The following is a 22,032-nucleotide window of genomic DNA, read 5'->3' on the forward strand; positions in this document are numbered from 1 at the left end:
ATGGAAGACAGTGGAACGCAACTTTAAATGATTATTTTAACCCTATGATCAAGGGCCGTCCTCAGCAAAACAAACGAAGAGAATAAAAAACAATATAAAAGAAACTTATTTTAAAATTCAATCATTAAAACTGAAAAGAGTTTTTAAATTTTATTTTTTAAACAGCCCTAACATCATTGCTTCAAGGAAGTTCAACCAGGACTTCCTGGTTGTTCCTGGTTGAACTTCCTTGAAGTAATGATATTAGGGCTGTTTAAAAAAAAAAATTCATATAATGAAAAGTTTGGTTTTTGAATGTTATCAAGGCTAAATTAGCCAATCAGACAGGGCGAACTTTCTCAGTCTGAAAGATTCTGTCAAGGAAAAGGAGCTATCTGTCACAGATAAATTAGGATAAGCTAATCTAGCTTAATAGAGATAAGAGATAACCTTATGAAAATTGCTGCTGAGAGGGGGATCAAGGAAAAGATTGTTGCTGTAGTAACTGATAATGGAGCAAATGTAGTTTGGGTTGTAAAGGATGCTGCATCCCAAGTAGGTACAGGATGGACAGATGATTTTTGCTTTGCACATATTCTAAATTAGATGTGGGGGGTGCTATTAAAGATACTGCTGAATTGTTGCCTCTTGTCCAAATGGCTAGAAATATTGTCAGTTTTTCCAGACGTAGTGTTGTAGCTACCGACAAGTTGCCCTGGCTTCAAATCTCTATTGACAGTGTTATATCAGTGTAATGAATAAAATCCATGTATGTTTGTAAGCCTTGGTCAAGTCACAAATGTCACATTTGCCACATATCTTGATCAACGTTTCAAGAAAATGTATATTTTACCTATATAGGTTATATAGGTTATCGATAATCTTCTACAGGTGGAGAGCAAAATTGCAAACGAGAAAGATTTGACCTTGCTGGCTTCTGAATCTCAATCAGAAGATACAAGTACCAATGTAGTCCCTGCAATGCAGTCATATCAGAATCAAGCCAGTTTGTGGGGTTCACATGATGAAGTCCTTATAGTCAATGCAGGACATGCTTTAACAGCAGCCAAATGTATCATGGCTCTGCAAACTTTCAATAGAGAGCCAACAGTTTCAAGAGAAACTTGTCCATTCAAGTGGTGGAAGTCTCATGCTAATGGGTCCCAAAAACATCTGTAAAAAATTGCAATAAAATTCATGTCTGTGCCTGCTATCAGTGTCCTTTCTGAAAGAGTATTTTCCAAGGCAGGTCATATAATCACTGAATGGCAGAAACAACTCTAAGAGAAAAACACTGACATGCTGATGTTTTTGAATAGCCAGTAGTTTATTTTTCTCTTTTCCTGAGCTTAAATAATTCCAAATCTAGGTTTTTATTATATTCATTTGCGTAATCAAAGTTTATTTTTATTGTTTGATTTTATATTATTTGAATTTCGAAAAAAAAGGTGTAAAAAATGCCCTTTATTTACCATTTCCGTTTCTGAACTTCAGCAAATCCAGAAGAAAGCAAAAAACTGATACGAGATATTGATATTGTTATATTGAATATCAAAAGTAAAAATATCAATATATTTATTAATCTAAATATCACCCAAGACTAATTTCAACCATATAAAAAACTGAACACTTTCCCTGGAATCATAGGCAGCGCAATAGTGCTGCCTAAGTAAAGAACAATGTTGGCACAATGTATTATTTTTTTTTTTTTTGGTTTCCATACCAGGACACTTCGTATCAAAGGAGTTGTCATAGAAACTTGAAAGACGGTCATTTGATTGGAAATTGTAACGGCTAGTACCCTTTTTAATTGTCGAAAGCGATTGGAAGGCAACTAACACCCCTTCCATGCCCACCATTTCCCCAAACACATCCAATCAAAATTTTGAGATAGCCATTTTGTTCAGCATAGTTGATTTCCAGACATAAATTATATTTTTGAGGAGGACAATCCCCCACAGCCCTCAAGGAAAGGGTTTTAAGTTATGCCCTGGGGGCATATAAGAAAAATGTTGGCACAATGTACTATTTTTTTTCCTTTAGACCAGGGTGCTTTGTATTGAAGAAGTTGTCTTAGAAACTTCGAAAAGGGCTCATTCAATTGGAAATCGGAGTGGCTAGTGCCCTTTTTAATAGTCAAAAGTGATTGGAAGGCAACTAACACCACTTCCATGCCCACCATTTCCCAAAAAAAAACCCAATCAAAATTCTGAGATAGCCATTTTGTTCAGCATAGTTGATTTCCAGATAGAAATTATGTTTTTGAGGAGGACAATCCCCCACAGCCCTCAGGGCAAGGGTTGTAAGGAAGGTTTTTATAGAAAGCGTTGTCACAGGAACTTCAAAAAGGGCTCATTCGATTGGAAATTCGAATGGCTAGTGCCCTTTTTAATTGTCAAAAGGTATTGGAGGGCAGCTAACCCCCTCTCATGTCCACCATTTCTCAAAGCATTCCCACTACAAATTTTTAGAGAGCTATTTTTTTCAACATAATTGAAAGCTCTGGAAATTTGGTCTTTGCGAATCACAACCCCCCCCCCCCATATTCCTCAGGGCAAGGGTTGTAAGTTATACCCTGGGGGCATATGAGGCTTTTATAGAAAGAGTTGTCATAGAAAGTTCAAAAAGGTCTCATTCGATTTGAAATTGAAATGGGTAAAGCCCTTTTTAATAGTCAAAAGTGATTGAAGATCAACTAACCCCCCTTTCATGCCCCCCATTCTCCCAAACACATCTAATCAAAATTTTGAGATATTCATTTTGTTCAACGTAGTTGAAAGTTCTGGAAATTAGGTCTTTGAGGCTCTCCCCCAACATCCCTCAGGGCAAAGGTTGTAGGTTATCCCCCGGGGGCATATAAGTCTTATATAGAAAGTTTTGTAGTAGAAACTTCAAAAGGGCTCATTTAATTGAATATTGAAAGCGTTAGTGGCCTTTTTAATAGTCGAAAGTGGTTGGAGGGGAATTATCCCCCCTCTCATGCCTAGCCTTTTCCCAAAAATATTCTACCAAAATTATGATATATCCGTTTTGTTTAATGTAGTTGAAAGTTCTGGAAATTAGGTCTTTGAGGATGAAAACCCTCTCACAGCCCTCAGGGCAAGGGTTGTAAGTTACCCCCTGGGGGCATATAAAGTGGTTATAGAAAGCGTTGTCATAGAAACTCAAAAAGGGCTCATTCGATTGGAAATTGAAAGGGCTAGTGCCCTTTTTAATAGTCGAAAGTGATTGGAAGGCTTGACATTTTTATAGTAAAGATCGATGTGGGTACAATGTATTATTATTACTTTTATTTTTTTTTTTTTTTTTTTTTTTTTTTAGACCAGGGCACTTTGTATTAAAGGAGCTGTTATAGGAACTTCAAAAAGGGCCCATTCAATTGAAAATAGAAAGGACTAATGCCCTTTTTAATAAGTCGAAAGTGATTGGAGGGCAACTGGTCCCCCTCCCATTTGTCCATTATGTTTAAAAACTAAATGTTGTCTTAAGATTAAATCAAAATGCACTGTGTTAATGTTAATTCCCAATAAAGCATCTCAGCAGTATCCCAAGAACAACTGAGAGTATTATGTTCAAACTTTTGGGGCTACTTCTGCTCTTAAAATTTAATAAAATCCAAATAGCATAAGTGTATCCAAGCTATCAAAGAAAGTAAACAGATTTTTTTTTTGCAAATGGTATCAAGTTTTCTATTTCAGGTCAACTAGAGGAGGTATGAAACTAAATTAAACACTACTATTTGTGTCCAGATTTTTAAAAGGGTGTATGCTGTTAAAAAGTGCTCAAAATTTTTCTCCAGCATACAAATAGCAGGCCAAACTATAATTCTTAAAAAAAAGAAAAGATTTAAAGTATTATTTTCTTTTTCCCTGAAAAGAGTATGTCAATATAAAACAAAAAAAATTAATTTAAATTTTTTTTTTCACAAAATAAGTTTTTCCAGAAAAGTAAAGAACTCCATTAAACCAAAAGTGAGCAAAAAATAAAATCAAAAAATCAACCAAGCGTGAAACTACCATAAATCAGCATCAATAAATAAATGAAACCCAAAACAAACAAAAATTACAATAAATAACCGAGTCAAACTCAAAACAAGCAGAAATTAACATGATTAGGGCTCAAAACCCCTATGCCTTCCCAAGGCCAGAACATAATTTGCACTTTACTGAAAAAAATACAAATGAATGTGAGTTGTCAGTTTAATATACATATACTGATATTTAGTAATCAAAATTTGAATATTATTTGATTTATTAAAGTTATGAAAGTAAAACAAATTATATTTTTTCAGTAAAGAGTAAATTATATTCTGACCTTGGGAAGGCATAGGGGTTTTGAGTCCTACTCATGTTAAATACAAATGAAAAAATACAAATGAATGCGAATTGTCAGTTTAATATACACATACTGACATTTAGTAATCAAAATGTTAATATTATTTGATTTATTAACGTTATGAAAGTAAAAACATTTTTATTTTTCAGTAAAATGCAAATTATATTCTGGCCTTGGGAAGGCATAGGGATTTTGAGCCCTACTGATGTTAGTTTTTGGTCGTTTTGAGCTTGTTTCGGTTATTTATTGTAATTTCTGTTCGTTTGGGGTTTCATTTATTTTTTGATGGTGATTTGTGGTAGTTTCATGCTTGGTAGATTATTTGATTTTATTTTTTTTCTCATTTTTGGTTTAATGGAGTTCTTTTCTTTTCTTTGAAAAACTTATTTTGTGTAAAAAGTTTTTTTTAATTAATTACTAATAGAGTCTAATCCCATACATGCACTTTAAGCTTTGGCCTCAACTTCAAAAATGCTGCCCAGTCTTTGACATGGGGTGTTGCCCAGTACTTGGGCAATGTCTAATCTTGGACAAATATTTTGGTTAAAAACATATTTCATAAACATAAACAGCAGGCCCCTAAGCTTGCATATGATGTAGGTATAAGATGATTTGGAATTTCCTGATGGTTGGGACTAGTTTAGTTAGGATAGCTTGACTACAATATAGCAAAAAATAATTTTAACATTTAAACTTAAACAAAAATACACTTATATCCAAGCCTATTTAAATACAACTTTTTTGCTTCCCTTCAGTTGCCTTAAACTGATTATATCCCTTATAAGAGTCTGTCTATAATTTAGATACTATGTCCTAACTATGAGATCCTATGTTAAAGACTGGGCTGAATTTTCCAAATTTGTTGTCAGTGTTGCATATGTAAACAGCTTTTCCAAATTTTTAGTGTTGTATAGATAGATAGATAGATATTTATTGCAACAAAAGCCTTTTCGGGCCATGGCAAAATAACAAAAAAAAAAAAAAAAAAAAAAAAAAAAACAAATTAAATTACTCACAATTAATCAAAAAAGTTTCTCTATGTGCCATACCCTTAAAAATTTACCCAACTCTTACAAATTTACCCAACCTTCTAAAATCATCAAAATTTCTACTTTTTAGAATTTTTTCAAACCAATCCACCCCTCCAAAATCTGTTGAAAACACTTCCCTCCTCAAATTTCTTAACTCTTGGCATGTACCCATAAAATGGATAAGATCTTCCTCATCACCACACATAGGACACCGGTAAGGACCATTTTTAATCCTATAATTCCCAATGTATTTCGTCCTTTCTTCAATACCCAAAAACTTACCACGAACCGAAATTACCCATCTTAAATCATCACTACTTATCCCCGCTTTAAAATAAACTTCCTCCCCCTAAACCTCCTTTGCCAGCCCATACAGCCCCAGGGACCCCGAGGATGATTTCTGATTCTGCCACCTTTGAATTTCCTGCTCTATTAGTCTATCCTTTACCTTTTTTGCAACTAGCCCCACTTCCACACCTAGCCCCTTCCCCTCATTCCAATACTCACTAAAACCATATCTATCAATAGTCTCTTTAACCCGGTTTGGCCAAGAACTTTTCCTGCCATCTACTAGCATCTCATCATATGCATTCTTTACTAGCCTCCTAATGGGCAGATTTATAATCCTTTCCCAATAATTTACTATCCGCACTAACCTTCCCACCCTTAATGATAACAAACCTAAATCACCTTTTAATACTACATGATTAAACTTATCACTAACCCCCATTAACCGCTTAAAATACATCAACTGTAACCGGTCTACCTTATCAGCCTTCTCTGTACCCCACACCTCTGCTGCAAAAGACATTACGGAAGCTAGCTTAGTCTGGAATATCCTTTTCTGAAGCCTAAGGTCTGTCAGGCCTACTTTCAAAACACTACTCTTTAAAACTAGCCATATAGCCCTAAGACCTTTACTGGCTACATAATCAATTTGCCCTTTCCACCTACCATTTGAAGTAAACTTGCATCCTAAATAAACAAAATCTTCAACTACTTTAAACACTTCTTCTCCTACACTAAACCTTTCCTCTATATTTCCATGTTGTCGAAATACCATAACTACTGACTTTGTGGCATTTAGGACCAAACGCTTCTCATCTAGGTATGAGGACACCATTCCTAGCAGTTTTTGAAGGTCAGGCCCATCTGTAGCCACCAATACTATATCATCTGCAAATAACAGAGCGAACAGCTGCATTGCAGACAGATTTAGAGTTGGGGCTCCCTGCCCTACCATATATTCTTCTATAGCATTAAGATACAGGGAAAACAACCTAGGTGAAATTGTAAAACCTTGTCTAACCCCTAACCTACTGACAGTTGCCCTAGAGTAAAACTTTCCTACCTTAAATACCATTCTAACAACCAAATACATTTTAACAACCAATCCTACAAAACGTCTCGGCAGCCCTAACTTTATAAGTCCTTCTACTAACAAATCTCGTGAAACTTCATTGAACGCACCTCGCAGGTCCAAAAAAGCTGCGTATAGCCTACCATCCCTTTTCCTCATATACTTCCTAACAAACTCATACAAAATAAATATCTGATCGACTCCACTATAATCCCCTCGAAACCCTGCCTGAATTTCTATTAACTTATTTGATTCTTTAAGCCAACTATCTAATCTAGCCACTAACACTTTACAAAATAATTTACTAAGGCTATTTCCTAAATGAATCCCTCTATAATTCTTATGCAATGCTCGGTCTCCCTTTTTAAAAAGTGGTAAAACTATTGAAATATTCCACTGTTGAGGCCAAACCAACTTGCTAAGGACACTTGAAAATAACGTTGATAACAAAGGCAACAAATATACCCTAGACCACTTCCAGAGCCTTGTTGGGATGCCATCAACTCCTGGTGCTGAGGTCCCTCTCATCTTCTTTAGCGAATTCCATATTTCCTCACCTGTGAAAGGCTGCAGTAGTTTGTAATCTTCTTCCTTTAGAGGGAATTCCGCAAGGTTTTCGCCGACCACCCACTGACTCAGGCTATCCGTTTCCTCTCTTTCTGTCATCTTGCTTTCGATGAATTCTAGCCAACGTTCCGCTGGCGGGATACTTGTCTTGTCAGAATCGCTTGTAACTGATTTTTTTTATTATTTTCCAGAACTAATTCTTGTTACTATTCCTAAATTCTCTTTTCATTCTCTCTGCTTCTTCCTCTTTAAATTTATACTTCTTCACTTTTAACAGTTTCTTACACTCTTTTCTTCGGCTTTTATACATATTATAAAGATATTCCCTCCCCTCATATGAACATTGTCTCAGTAGCTCCAATGTTTGCACCAACTCTGATTTTTTCTCTATGCATTCACCATAAAAAAAACCATTTAACTTCCGTGGTAGTTTCTGAGCTGTAGTAACACCTACTTCATACAAACTATCAATTAATACATTTAATAACTCTTCTATTTTTCCTACATTTTTCAATATTTCTCCCTTCTCTAGTCCTGCCTAAAATTCATCTCCCAACAGCTGAACCTTATCCTTCTCTTTTTCCTGTGATTCTAGCCTCAATGGATCTCTAACTTCTAATCCTTCTTCTAATACCTTGCTCCTAAAACCCCCCAATGACCTTTTTAATGCCCTCTTTTTTAACACTTTCAAAGACAACCTAATTGGCAGGTGATCAGAACCCAAAACCGGGACCACCCCTAAACAAGCACAATCCAGCCAAAGAGACTTATTTACAACTATATAATCTACTACACTTGGATACTTCCCAAAAAAGGTTATAATATAATATTTAAAAAGGTTATATGGTTATAACGTTCAAGCTAATCCAATACATAGGGTAAGATACCCAATAGTTGGACAGCTATAGACTCATATATAGACTCACTTATTGTATAAACAACTATCATAACCATGGCCAAAGCCATGACTAAATGGTGCTGTTCAGTACATTGCATAAAACTGGTCACTGGTAGTTTAAATAACTGACAAAAAAAGGCACAAACGAATTGCTGTGACAGGTTGTTTGACACTTTGGCAGCACTAGTTGGTTACATCATCATAGCTAATCATCACTTTAAAATCTGTATCATACCACCTAGACAGTGGATTGTTTCACCATTGGATGTGTCAATTTTCTTAATGAGTTTGTGATCAGCTTGAATATTTTAACCATATGAATATTCAACAATTTTAGATGTACTGATAGTCAATAGTGGAGCCTAATCTTGGGCACACACTTTAACCTTGTGCCTTAACTTGCAAAATTTCACCCAATTTTGGGCATAATAATGATCTTAAGGTTAGAGCAAAGTATCTAAATCATTGACAGATTCTATCATGGATACATCTAATCCAAAGCAAGGGTGAAATTCTAGATGAGGGACTAATGTACATCATGGAAAGTAGGTGAATAAAACTCTTAAGAGTGAATGCTGAGCCTTGATGATTACCTGGAAATTTATAAGTACCCATCTTCACCCTTTGCCCTTCCATACAGCCCTGATCTTTGATGATCTTTTAATATCTTTGAGTCATAAGACTGAAAACTTAAGGAATAGAAATATAGCTCAAATGAGATGCAGTGAAAATTTTCTGAGCCTCATCCCTTTATTTCATCATATTTTATGAAGTTTTAGTGACTTGAAAATAATTATCCAAACTTAGAAAAACTAAATATTGATATGGATTAAAATCCTGCTGAAATAATATGGATTGCATTTTTCTGTTCTAAACTAGTCATTGAAAAAAGAAACTGAAAACCCAAAAATAAGATAAAATATTTTTTTTTTTTTTAGTTTAGATAGTTATGGACTTGTCATCTATGCAATCTTCTAAGCCCTAAAAACAAAGGAAGCATTGAGATTATAGCTTTATGCCATATTTTCAGGGTGTGTTTTAGGCCCCAAATTCATTCCTGAAAGTTTCATTCACCAATTTCAGCTGTTTTCCAAGTTACCAGGAAACCCCTCAAATAGAATAATGCCAAGGCATGTGTTGAAAAACAGAATATATGTTTTCAAATAAGCTAAGACAGACATGTCCAACCTGCCACCCCGGGGCTGCTTGTAGCCCTTGGTCCCATTGGATGCAGCCTGCAGTAATATTTGCTCTATCATATCACAGTTGGCCCACTGTCATATGTGAGATTACAATCTTATCTGTAAAACAAGTAATTCTATTTTGAATATAATAAAGCTGAAAGAGCAAGACTTTTTCCATTTTCAGCACATCATGTTTATCAAAAATCTGCCCTGCCCATTCTCTTATGCAGTATAACTGTTTTGGTACTTATGCCTTATATCTTACACACCACTATATACTGTATCAGGAAACCAGTCAAATGAGTATATACAATAGAGAAATGGATCTCAAAGCATGGTTTCTCATTGTGTTTACAATATTTAAACTATTGTTTTATGGGGTTTAAGGGGGAAGAGGTAACTAGGTCAGGTTATGTATTTAATATATGCTTTTCTTTAACCCCCCCCCCCCCTAATGTGCAAATATATACCCCAAATTTGTTTCTAAACTATTATATTTTCATCCTACTTTATTTTATTTCATTAGCGCTAACCGAACTTGACTTCTTTTGTGTGTAAGATATAATGCAAAAGTACCACTGTTTCTTTTTACCACAAGTACAGTTTGGATAGATCCCTTTGAAACCCTGATATGCATTTTACAGTAACTGAACACACAAAATTAATGTCTTAAAAGCAAAGACCAATGAATCATAACTATTCTGATCATTGAAGATATTTGAAACAAAGCAGCAACTTAGGAGTGACAAATAAACAAGAATAACTTTATAGATTTTGTAGCACCATCAGAGTGTAGCAATAAAAATCCCCAAAAGTACACAGAAGTTATATCAGAATTAAGATAAGGGTTCAATGTTAGATTACAAGGCTTTAAGGAACTTGTTGTAAGTTTCGGTCTGTTTTCTTCCCATTTCTCTATGAACATTGACAAGATCCCTAAAGATCAGCAAATAAAGTACATTGATTTGCAATGTATGTTAAATATAAAGAACAATTTTAATAGTGTCCCCTTACTACAATTCTACTGCAACTACTTTCCCAGAGAAAAATACCTGGGCATTAATAGGCAAGTACTTTGTTTTGTATCACTTTTTGGTAGCACATACATACATATGTGAACAAGTGTTCTCTATGATGAAACATGTGAAGTATGCCAAAAGAAAGCAAATCATCACGTTACATTATCCTATCCTTGATGAACAACTATATGGGCAAAATTATATATTTTCTACAGATTTTCCTATTGCTTGATGCAGTCAATGTTGTGTGTTTGCTGTTAAAATTAATATGATATAAAGTGTCACCTATGGGAAAATCACTGAACATGTACAACTTGGGGTATATATTTCACCAAAGGGGGGAGGATAAAGTAAAATACTGGCCTTTTAGTAATTTAGTAAGTATTTGGGTAAAATTCTGCTTTAGCTACTTTTGGCTATCTTGGAAATGGGTTAGGTTAGAAAAATGAAACTTCCAGGGGTAGGTCTACACGCTAAAGTATGTCCCAGGAAGGAATTTTGCAAGTACCTACCTCCACATATTTTCCCTCTAGAGGGTCCTGAAATTTGCCTACATGACAGGTCTATACCTATTGAAATTTTGACAAAACAACATTTTACCTTTATTTTCATTTATCAGTTTCTTTTTCTCTGGCTTTAGTTCTGATGACATAATTCCTGTTATTTGAGTAGAATTTTAAGCCATATCAATGTTGTTTTGTTTTTAATTTAGGAAATGTGTTAGCATATTTTTAAAACCTTATAAATTGGGATGGATCAAAGTTGTGAAGCTGAAAAAAAAATTATTGTACTTCATTTAAGCAGGAGATCTATTTTGCAAGGTTTCACTTTTATACCACAAAGATTTTTAGAGCTCATCTAAAGCCAGGACCCTCTAGGGGGAGAAGGCATGGAGGTAGGTACTTCAAGTACCTTCTGGAGAGATAAATTAGCCTGTAGAATCATCCCTGAAAGTTTCATTTTCCTAACCTAACCCCTTCCCAAGATAGCCAAACATAGCTAAAGTAGAATTTTACCATATTTTGGAACCTTTAAAAGTAGTCCTCAGAATCTTATAGGATAAAATTCTACTTTAGTTACTTTTGGCTATCTTGGAAAGGGGTTGGGTTGGGAAAATGAAATTTTCAGGGATAGATCTACAGGCTAAGGTATGTCCCGGGAAGGTACTTTGAAGTACCTACCTCCACTCATCCCCCCCCCTATATACTGGTAAATTACTGCATATTACTAGTTGTTTTCGCTCACATTTCATCCTATATTACTATCATAATTATAAATCACTGATTACCTTACACAACTTCAGCTTTTAACCTTGTTCATTAAAATATATTCCAAAATCCTATTTCCATTATAAGCCATTTAATTTTCTACCCATGCTGACTTTGGTTATGGTATAATGAAAGCGGGTCTGTGATGTCACAACTTTGTTTATCATAACCCCTTAAGGGTAGCATGCAGGTGGCAAGTGTAGATAACCCATTTAAACTTTATTAATTAGGGAAAGGATTTGACAAGAGATAGACCAGTAAAAATAACCAAATCGTTTTTAAAGGATAAATTATATCATGTGAAGATGTTTTTGAAATCCCCCTTCCCCCCAAACTCAAAATTTTCCAAAGTATTACTTTAGAAGCTTTTTTAAATATTTCTAAAGTGCTAAGACATAGAGCATTACAAACATCAGAATCAACTTTAGAGGACAATTTATGTCATGGGAAGATGTTTTTGAAACCCCCCTTCCCCCCAAACTCAAAATTTTCCAAAATTCTACTTCAGAAGCTTTTTTAAATATTTGCAAAGCGCTAAGACATTGAGCACTACAAACATCAGAATCGACTTTAGAGGACAATTTATGTCATGGGAAGATGTTTTTGAAATCCCCATTCCCCCCAAACTCAAAATTTTCCCAAATATTACTTTAGAAGCTTCTTTAAATATTTCTAAAGTGCTAAGACATAGAGCATTACAAACATCAGAATCAACTTTAGAGGACAAATTATGTTATGAGAAGATGTTCTTTAAATCCCCCTTCCCCCCAAACTCAAAATTTTCCAAAATTCTACTTCAGAAGCTTTTTTAAATATTTGTAAAGCACTAAGACATAGTGTACTACATCAGAATCAACTTTAGAGGACAATTTATATCATGGGAAGATGTTTTTGAAATCCCCCTTCCCCCCAAACTCAAAATTTTACTTTAGAAGCTTTTTTAAATATTTCTAAAGCGCTAAGACATAGAGCGTCAAAAACATCAGAATCAACTTTAGAGGACAAATTATGTTATGGGAAGATGTTCTTGAAATCCCCCTTCCCCCCAAACTCAAGCAATTCAAATGTTTTTTTCAAATAGTTTAGTGTAGCAATCTTCATTCTTGAAGCTACAAGACATTATTGAAGTGTAAATAGGGAGGGGAGAGAGGGGGCAGAAGTACATATTTAACTATAGAATAATTGGTACTTTTGCATTATTAATAACCCAATACAATACACCAAATAATTTAAGTTTGGTTACTTTTAATTAAATAAAATAAAATAGTATTAAAATATAATAGTTTAGAAGCAAATTTGGGCTATATATTTGCACATTAGGGGGTGGGGGGTAAATCATAGCATATATTAAATATGTAACCTAACCTAGGTACGTTTTTTCCTCCTTAAACCCCAAAAAACAACAGTTTAAATATTATAAATGCAATAAGAAATCACACTTTGTGATTTGTTTGTCTGGTTTCCTTGTACAGTCTATAGGGGCGGGTTATTTATAATGCACAAGTACCAAATAATCTATATTCATTTTGATAATTTTTGTTTTTGGAAACCCCTTAACATTTTGAGTTGGGTAACCACATAAAACATATTCAAATAGCTTAATCCTATAATGTTGAAAAATTTTGCTTTTCTTTTTTACATCTGCAATTTAAAATATGTAAAAAATGATGGAACTTATATAAAAATTTTCTTTTAAGGGTGGAAAGGTTAGCTTCAAGGGGATTTAATAGCAGGAGGAGAGGGAGGGCGGGGCGGTGGTCAGCAACCTGCTCACGGTGCCCCTGCTTATACTAATCTAAGCTGACCATTTTGTTGCAACGTGTTGCACTGGAATCATATTCTAAAATCTGGTTGATAATTTGCCTGTCTAAAAAATTTGTCTGAGTTTCATAAAAGGGGGAAACAACCCCTAAAAGTCAAAGATTTTAATAAAACTCATACCATCAAATTTGTGGTTCTTGGAGAATACCCGCTGGAACCCCCCCCCCCCCAGAAAATCCCCCCCAGATTTTCCGTGAGGGTATTTCCTGTGGGGGAGGGGGGGGGGGGTATTTTCTGTGGGGAAGTATTTTCTGGGGGGGGGGGGTTCCAGCGGGTATTCTCCAAGAACCACAAATTTGATGGTATGAGTTTTATTAAAATCTTTGACTTTTAGGGGTTGTTTCCCCCTTTTATGAAACTCAGACAAATTTTTTAGACAGGCAAATTATCAACCAGATTTTAGAGTATGATTCCAGTGCAACACGTTGCAACAAAATGGTCAGCTTAGATTAGTATAAGCAGGGGCACCGTGAGCAGGTTGCTGACCACCGCCCCGCCCTCCCTCTCCTCCTGCTATCAAATCCCCTTGCAGCTAACCTTTCCACCCTTAAAAGAAAATTTTTATATAAGTTCCAGCATTTTTTACATATTTTAAATTGCAGATGTAAAAAAGAAAAGCAAAATTTTTCAACATTATAGGATTAAGCTATTTGAATATGTTTTATGTGGTTACCCAACTCAAAATGTTAAGGGGTTTCCAAAAACAAAAATTATCAAAATGAATATAGATTATTTGGTACTTGTGCATTATAAATAACCCGCCCCTATAGACTGTACAAGGAAACCAGACAAACAAATCACAAAGCGTGATTTCTTATTGCGTTTACAATATCTAAACTGTTGTTTTTTGGGGTTTAAGGGGGGAAAAAGGTACCTAGGTTAGGTTACATATTTAATATTTGCTATGATTTACCCCCCCCCCCCTAATTTGCAAAAATATATCCCAAATTTGTTTCTAAACTATTATATTTTCATCCAATTTTTTTTTACTTTATTAGCAGTAATCAAACTTAACTTCTTTTGTGTATAGTGGTGGGTTATTTATAATGCAAAAGTACCAATTATTCTATAGTTAAATATGTACTTCTGCCCCCTCTCTCCCCTCCCTCTTTACACGTCAATAACGTCTTGTAGCTTCAAGAATGTAGATTGCTACACTAAACTATTTGGAAAAAACATTTGAATTGCTTGAGTTTGGGGGAAGGGGGATTTCAAGAACATCTTCCCATACCATAATTTGTCCTCTAAAGTTGATTCTGATGTTTTTGACGCTCTATGTCTTAGCGCTTTAGAAATATTTAAAAAAGCTTCTAAAGTAAAATTTTGAGTTTGGGGGGAAGGGGGATTTCAAAAACATCTTCCCATGATATAAATTGTCCTCTAAAGTTGATTCTGATGTAGTACACTATGTCTTAGTGCTTTACAAATATTTAAAAAGCTTCTAAAGTAGAATTTTGGAAAATTTTGAGTTTGGAGGGAAGGGGGATTTCAAGAACATCTTCCCATACCATAATTTGTCCTCTAGAGTTGATTCTGATGTTTGTATTACTCTATGTCTTAGCACATTAGAAATATTTAAAAAAAGCTTCTAAAGTAAAATTTTGGAAAATTTTGAGTTTGGGGGGAATGGGGATTTCAAAAACATCTTCCCATGACATAAATTGTCCTCTAAAGTTGATTCTGATGTTTGTAGTGCTCACAATACAAATGTAGTGTTTGTAGTGCAAACACTTTACAAATATTTAAAAAAGCTTCTGAAGTAGAATTTTAGAAAATTTTGAGTTTGGGGGGAAGGGGGATTTCAAAAACCTCTTCCCATGATATAACGTGTCCTCTGAAGTTGATTCTGATGTTTTTAGCACTCTATCTTTTAGTGCTTTAGAAATATTTTAAAAGCTTCTAAAGAAGAATTTTAGAAAATTTTAAGTTTGGATGGAAGGGGGATTTCAAAAACATCTTCCCATGACATAATTTGTCCTCTAAAAACAATTTGGTTATTTTTACTGGTCTATTTCTTGTCAAATCCTTTCCCTAAATAATAAAGTTTAAATGGCTTATCTACACTTGCCACCTGCATGCTACCCTTAAGGGGTTATGATAAACAAAGCTGTGACATCATAGACCAGCTTTCATTATACCATAACCAAAGTTAGCATGGGTAGAAAATTAAATGGCTTATAATGGAAATAGGATCTTGGAATATATTTTAATGAACAAGGTTAAAAGCTGAAGTAGTGTAAGGTAAGCAGTGATTTATAATTATGATAGTAATATAGGATGAAATATGAGCTAAAACAACTAGTAGTGTGCAGTAATTTACCATTATATAGAGGGGGGATGAGTGGAGGTAGGTACTCCAAAGTACCTACCTCTACTCATCCCCCATGGTTGACTTCAAAGTCAACCACCAGTAAATTTTTACCAAATCATATTACTGAGTTAGGAATAAAGTGAATACACTATTTGATGCCTTTTTTTATGCTAATTATGAATATAATAATCATTTCTATCAGAAAGGAATTTCAGCCCCCCCCCCTATATATGCCAATTCAGGGTTAGGTTGTAGAAATATATACCCTGAATTGGCATATATAGGGGGGCTGAAATTCATTTCCAATAGAAATGAATACTATATTTGTAATCAGCATAAAAAAAGGCAGTAAAGTTCTACCAAATCCTATTATTGAGTTAGGACTAAAGTGAATACACCATTCAATGTCTTTTTTTATGCTGATTATGAATATAATAATTATTTCAATTGGAAATGAATTTCAGCCCCCCTATATATGCCAATTCAGGGTTCAGTTATGTTGGGTATATATAGGGGGGGGGGGCTGAAATTCATTTCCAATAGAAATGATTATTATATTTGTAATCAGCATAAAAAAAGGCATCAAGGGGTGTATTCACTATTCCTAACTCAATAATATGATTTGGTAGAACTTTACCAAAAAGGCATCAAGTGGTATATTCACTTTATTTGTAATTCAATAATATGATTTGGAAGAAATTTACCCAACCACCAAACTAGAACTGCTCAATCTTAACTGTCAGTTTATTCTATATATATATAAAACTATCTATGCCATACCCAGGAAAAGCAACTAGGGTAGGGGTGGCCTATGTGAACATGCATAGGAATCAAATTTCTGTTCATAATATTTACCTAAGATTTGGCAGTGTCAAACTGCTGGGAGTATTAGGTAAAATTCTACTTTAGCTACTTTTGGCTATCTTGGAAAGGAGTTTGATTAGGAAAATGAAACTTTCAGGGATAGATATACAGGCTAAAGTATGTCCTGGGAAAGTATTTTGAAGTACCTACCTCCACTCCTTCTCCCTCGAGAGGGTCCTGACCTTTGATGACCTTTAAAAATATGTGAGCTATAGAAGTGAAACCTTGCAAAATAGATCTTCTGCTTAAATAAAGTACAACAAAATTGTTTTCAGCTTCACAACTTTGCTCAATCCCAATTTATAAGGTTTTAAATATATGAAAATACATTTCCTAAATTTTTGAAATAAACTATTTATATGGCTTAAAATTCTGCTCAAATAACTGAAACTGCATTTTCAGAGCTAAAGCCAGAGAAAAAGAAACTGATAACTGAAAATTAATGTAAAATGTTGTTTTGTCAAAATTTCAATGGGTATAGACCTGTCATGTAGCAAAATTTCAGGACCCTCTAGAGGGAGAAGCAGTGGAGGTAGGTACTTCAAAATACCTTCCTGGGACATACTTTAGCCTGTAGACCTATCCCTGAAAGTTTCATTTTTCTAACCTAACCCCATTCCAAGATAGCCAAAAGTAGCTAAAGTAGAATTTTACCGTATTACCCTATTAAGAAAAAATAGACAACCTTAACAGTGAAACAATCTAGGGGTAGCCTACTTCCTATGGAATAGGCTAATAGAAATTTAAAGTTAGAACAAAAGAATTTAAATCACAGTCATGATTCCATCATGGGTATATTTTAAGGATGACTTCTGTGTTTTCTTAGATTAGACTGTAGTCATCTAATCTTGAGTAGAAGAGTCCCAACAATCAGCCAATGCCAACTGTTTAAAAGTAGCCTATTTACATCATATTCTATTAGGAACCTACTGCCTAAGCTTATGGAGGATATACTTTAATCAATTTATTCGTCCAGAATTAGACACTGTCCAAATACTGGGGCGATTAGCTTGATTAACAATCCTACCTATGCTATGCTGTGATCTCGTCGATTCTTTTTCAATATTGTTGCTGATTTCTGGGGCCATCTATTATCTCTGTAGTCGGGGAGCCAAAGTTGAAAAAGTCGTCAAATAACGATTTGTAAAAAACATTTTGGTAAATGAGTTCTGACTTTTGGAAACGATATTTTCGAACATGCTGATTCCATTTATTTCGGGAATTGCGACCACCAAAGTGCGCTTCATAGTTTAATATGAGGTCAAAGTTTCGACTCGATCATCTATGGTGAAAAATTTTAAACTTAACTTGTTCATTACTAAGTAGATGACACTGCATCTTTCTCGTGGCTTTGTTATGGTTATGTTGACTGCCATGTGCCATGCTACTGTGTAAATAAATTGATGGTTCAAAAGCTTAAAAAGCTAATTAACTCTATTATTTGATCCTCAAAGGTTTGTCTTTACCAGTATTTCACTTTTTATTGTTTCGCCTCGTCTTTTAGGAATATAAATTTAAAATGGATAGGCTAAAAGTAAAAGTCTTACCAGTTTTGGGGTCAAAGGATAGTTAGAGGCTCACTTAAGTGGTTTAAAAGTAGGGTAAAGGTGCAGATTAGTTCCCCCTGATAAAAGCAACTTGTTTATTAATATTATTCAGTAAATTGAAGTGGTGTCCACGTGAGGGGTTTTACGAGGAGCTTGGCTCTTTTGTGAGCTAGCCTAGGTGGTACGGTACTGGTTTTTTTCTATCATAGTAAAGCAAAGGTGGTACACTCTGACAATACTTGGCTGTCTTCTCTTTCCTTTTTTGTTTGTCAAGAGTCTCACTATTTACCATTGCTCCTCAAGTCACTAACTTTATAGTGCATCCAAACTATCCGGTTTCTGGAAAAATGGGATGGAAATCCAGAAAAAGAAATAGCCATCCAGGCTTGGCGGATTTTTAAAATAATATCGGTACAAGTTTATCAGCCATCCTTATCAAATCTGTTTTTCTGAGCCAAAACCTATAGAAAACAATTATAGAGCCTCAGTTTGACAATTTACCTTTTTTGTATTTTAAACCACATCAGACAGCTATTTTTATTTATCACTCATCATGTTGAATCGTCTCCTTCTGCTGGCATTTTTTCCAGAAACGCTGTCCACACTACAGTCTTCCGTCCCATTTTTCCATTTTTGGACCCTCTGATCCTTCCTGCCCAGAAAACGGAAAAATGGGATGGAAGACCTGTCTGCATTTCCGGATTTCCATCCCATTTTTCCAGAAAGCGGATAGTCTGGATGTGCTATTAGGTGGCACAACAAAATTTTAGGCTAGGTGGAAGAAGGTTTGGTGGTACCTTCTTTTTGGCCAACACGATGCCGCAATGCCCAATACCATGCCACAAAGTTGTAAAATTGTTCAATGGAGCATTATTATTATTATTTAGGGCGGACTCAAATGGGTTGAGACTCAGACCTCCAAGGCCCATTGCCTCCACAATGGAGCATTAAGAATTGTCATTTTCCATCTTTTGAGGGACCAAGACTGAATATGAGTATGCTTTACAGAGGCAAAAAAATTGAAATTTAGCACTAAGAAGTGTCTTTTTTCTTCCATTTTGGACTTTTTATCACTGCTGGAGGGGGGGGCCTTTAAGTACTTTATGGTTTGTAGATTTTTTTAACCAGGTCTTTACACTGCTTATAGGATCCTATTATAGACTATAATAGTCTGTAGATACTGGAAATGGATCGTTTATATATCATGAAGAAATTCTAGAATTTTTTTTCTAAGGTTACCATTAGTACCATACTAAATTTCTTCTCTATTTTGCAGAATAGCATGGAATCATTTTCCAGAAAAAAATTGGAGGCTCTATATAGCCCATGGCGAAACTGACATGGCGAAACAGGGTGACATGGCGAAACTGACGAGAAAAGTCAAGATTGACCTCGTCAACATATCAAATTATATTGAGGAAGTGACGGAGGTGGCAAGAAAAGTAACAATCGCAGCCTATGGAAAGAATCTTACTGACTTTAACTCCTTGAATGACTTGCGAGTGCACTTATTCTATAGGAAAAAATCATTAAAAAATCTTCCGCCCACTGAAAACAGCTTCAAATATCACATCCTTAGAGTTGTATATCAGTGGGGAATCGTTTTACAGGCTATGGAGTCTGAACCAATAGTTTTAGACCCCCTAAATTTTGGATGGGTATACAGTGACGCTTTCGGGGTTATTCCTCTGACAAATTCATTGTCGCAGTGGCCAATTTCTATAAACCGTATTGCAGTTCATTGCAAGTGTAGAAATATGTGTATTGGAAAGTGCTCCTGTGCTGGAATCCGCAAGTGCGACTTGCTTTGTGCTTGTGCTGGGTCATGCGATCTTTCTGAAAGTGACGACGAGTTTGACTAAATAATAACTTAAAAAACATTGCTAAACATATTTAAATTATGTATATTCGACCAATCGTATGTTAATAAAATTGTAAAAAGCAAAAGCTTGTAAAAGCAGTTTGAAGCATATTGAAGCTGTTGTGCTTGAAGCAGGATTTTTTTTTTTTTTTTTTTTTTTTTTTACTGATGTGGTAAATTAACGATCGCCTAATGTTTTGGCTAGGTATAAAAAAGACAACTACAATATTCTAGCAGAAAGCTGGACTTAGTCTGAGTGAAATAGAAAAATCAACGAACTTAGTTGCAAAAAAACACCAAGCGCACCTTTGGCGCTTATATTCCCGAGATATTCGTAATCAGCATGGTCGATTTAGTCTAAAACCTCTCTCAAATCACTTGTCCCCCTCAGATTGCTATTTTGTCAGATTTTCAACTTTGGCTCCCCGACTACTGCCTAAAGATGAAGGATCTTCTTTGAAAATCGAAGCCGATTGGTAAACTGGAGCCGAAAAAAGCAACATGTGTCTAGCCTTTTAGAAGTAAGAAAAGAAACGTAAGATAAGAAAAGAAAATATTTTTTTAGTGCAAAAAAAGAATTTTTATTTTGCAGCTCCACCATTTATTTTTTTTTCATTTCCAGCGAAAAAGGACGCCAAAAGCCGTTCATACTAAACATGACCGCCTTTTCTACAACAGCTAATCGATGAACTATGGACAATTTCCACATTTTAGGGTTATTGACCCTGGGGAGGTGACGGTGATACAAAGACAGTAGACATTCTTATTAGACCTTTAGATTTGCATCTTAAAATTAATGTTCCATCGTCATGGGCATGAAAGGGGACCGGGTACCAAAAAAAAATATTGAGAAAAAGTCTTGCTTTTGTACCGTGAGTAAAATGAGATATATTTAAAAATAAAAAAAAAATTTCCTTTTTCTAAAAATAATTCCGACAGAAATTAAACGTCCCCTAATTGAGTTGAAATACCGTTTTCAAGAGTCCAAATTCTTGATCAGCAAAACGAGAAATTGCATTTTAGCTTCAGTCAAACAATGACGCTAGACGGTTTTGAATTTCGTTAAGATATTTGGTAATAAAAAAATGATAGATACAATGTTTCGCAGGAAGTCTAAGTTATAAGAGAGTGTGAACGTTAGAATCATCAGAAATATTTAAAACAAATTATTGGACGAACAGTCCGCATAATGTAGTGAGTTTACGAACATAATTACAAAGTAGCGGCCCCCTCCACAGGACTTGAGCCAATTGTGAGACAGCTCTTAGAGCGCAGGACAAAAACTATGTTTTATAGTGTGGTAAAAGTGCTTTTTGGAGGATTATTATGATCAGAATTATTGCGGCGTTCAGGCATTGCAATTCAGTAATTATGGATTGTCTCTATTGCCATCAACATTATCTTTGAGAGCCAATTTATCCTTGCCTTTGTCGTTGTCATTTGAAGTGAACCACTGCTGTACACCTAAATATATAAGTCATAATAAAACTATTGCTTTTCTACTTGTGTTTATTTTATATGTCTATATCTAATCGCACAGCAGGTAATTAGTTCGTATGTATCTAACGGTACCGCTCCCAGGGATCTGATTTCTACATAACATTAGAGGTAATTGACGAGAAGATAACTCGAGGAAGCGAGGTCACGCTCCCGGATTGATAGTTGGAGGATTCCTAACCTACCACAATTCTGCATTTTATTTTCTCGCTTTCAGCGAGTGGCGCGATCGGTATACCGCTTTAAATCATAATATTACATATGGCACAGTCCTTAGCGCTATAAGTGGCGCTATCGTGAAATTATAAGGTGCAAGTCCACAGCCCTTAAAGAATACCATTAAATTTGACTCGGTCAATCTTTATTACCACAATCTAAAATTTTTATCGCTACAAATGGCACGGTCGGAAATTGGAGAAAATCATGCAAACTAATTAGGCTATAAACTTTGTAATTTAAATTTAATTATTGGAGAGATACAGACTTATAA

At 35.0% G+C, this 22,032-nt stretch overlaps 1 protein-coding gene across 3 annotated transcripts in view; it reads right to left on the minus strand.

Annotated features, from left to right (window-relative positions):
* Nucleotides 1-17,695, minus strand: part of Tbc1d22 (TBC1 domain family member 22) — a 100,367-nt gene extending 82,672 nt beyond the window's left edge. Inside the window, exon 1 of one of the 3 annotated variants that reach the window (XM_089092933.1) lies at nucleotides 17,665-17,695. The gene's annotated coding sequence lies outside the window, so the exon portion shown is untranslated. Of the gene's footprint in view, nucleotides 1-4,753; nucleotides 4,865-17,567; nucleotides 17,587-17,664 lie in introns of those variants that run through there. The other 2 variants (XM_089092935.1, XM_089092934.1) reach the window with 2 other exon arrangements.
* Between the last annotated feature and the right edge of the window lie 4,337 nt (nucleotides 17,696-22,032).

This window comes from Artemia sp. Qi Xiang Cuo, chromosome 8, assembly GCF_049724085.1.
Source record: "Artemia sp. Qi Xiang Cuo chromosome 8, ASM4972408v1, whole genome shotgun sequence".
Lineage (NCBI taxonomy): Eukaryota > Metazoa > Arthropoda > Branchiopoda > Anostraca > Artemiidae > Artemia > Artemia sp. Qi Xiang Cuo.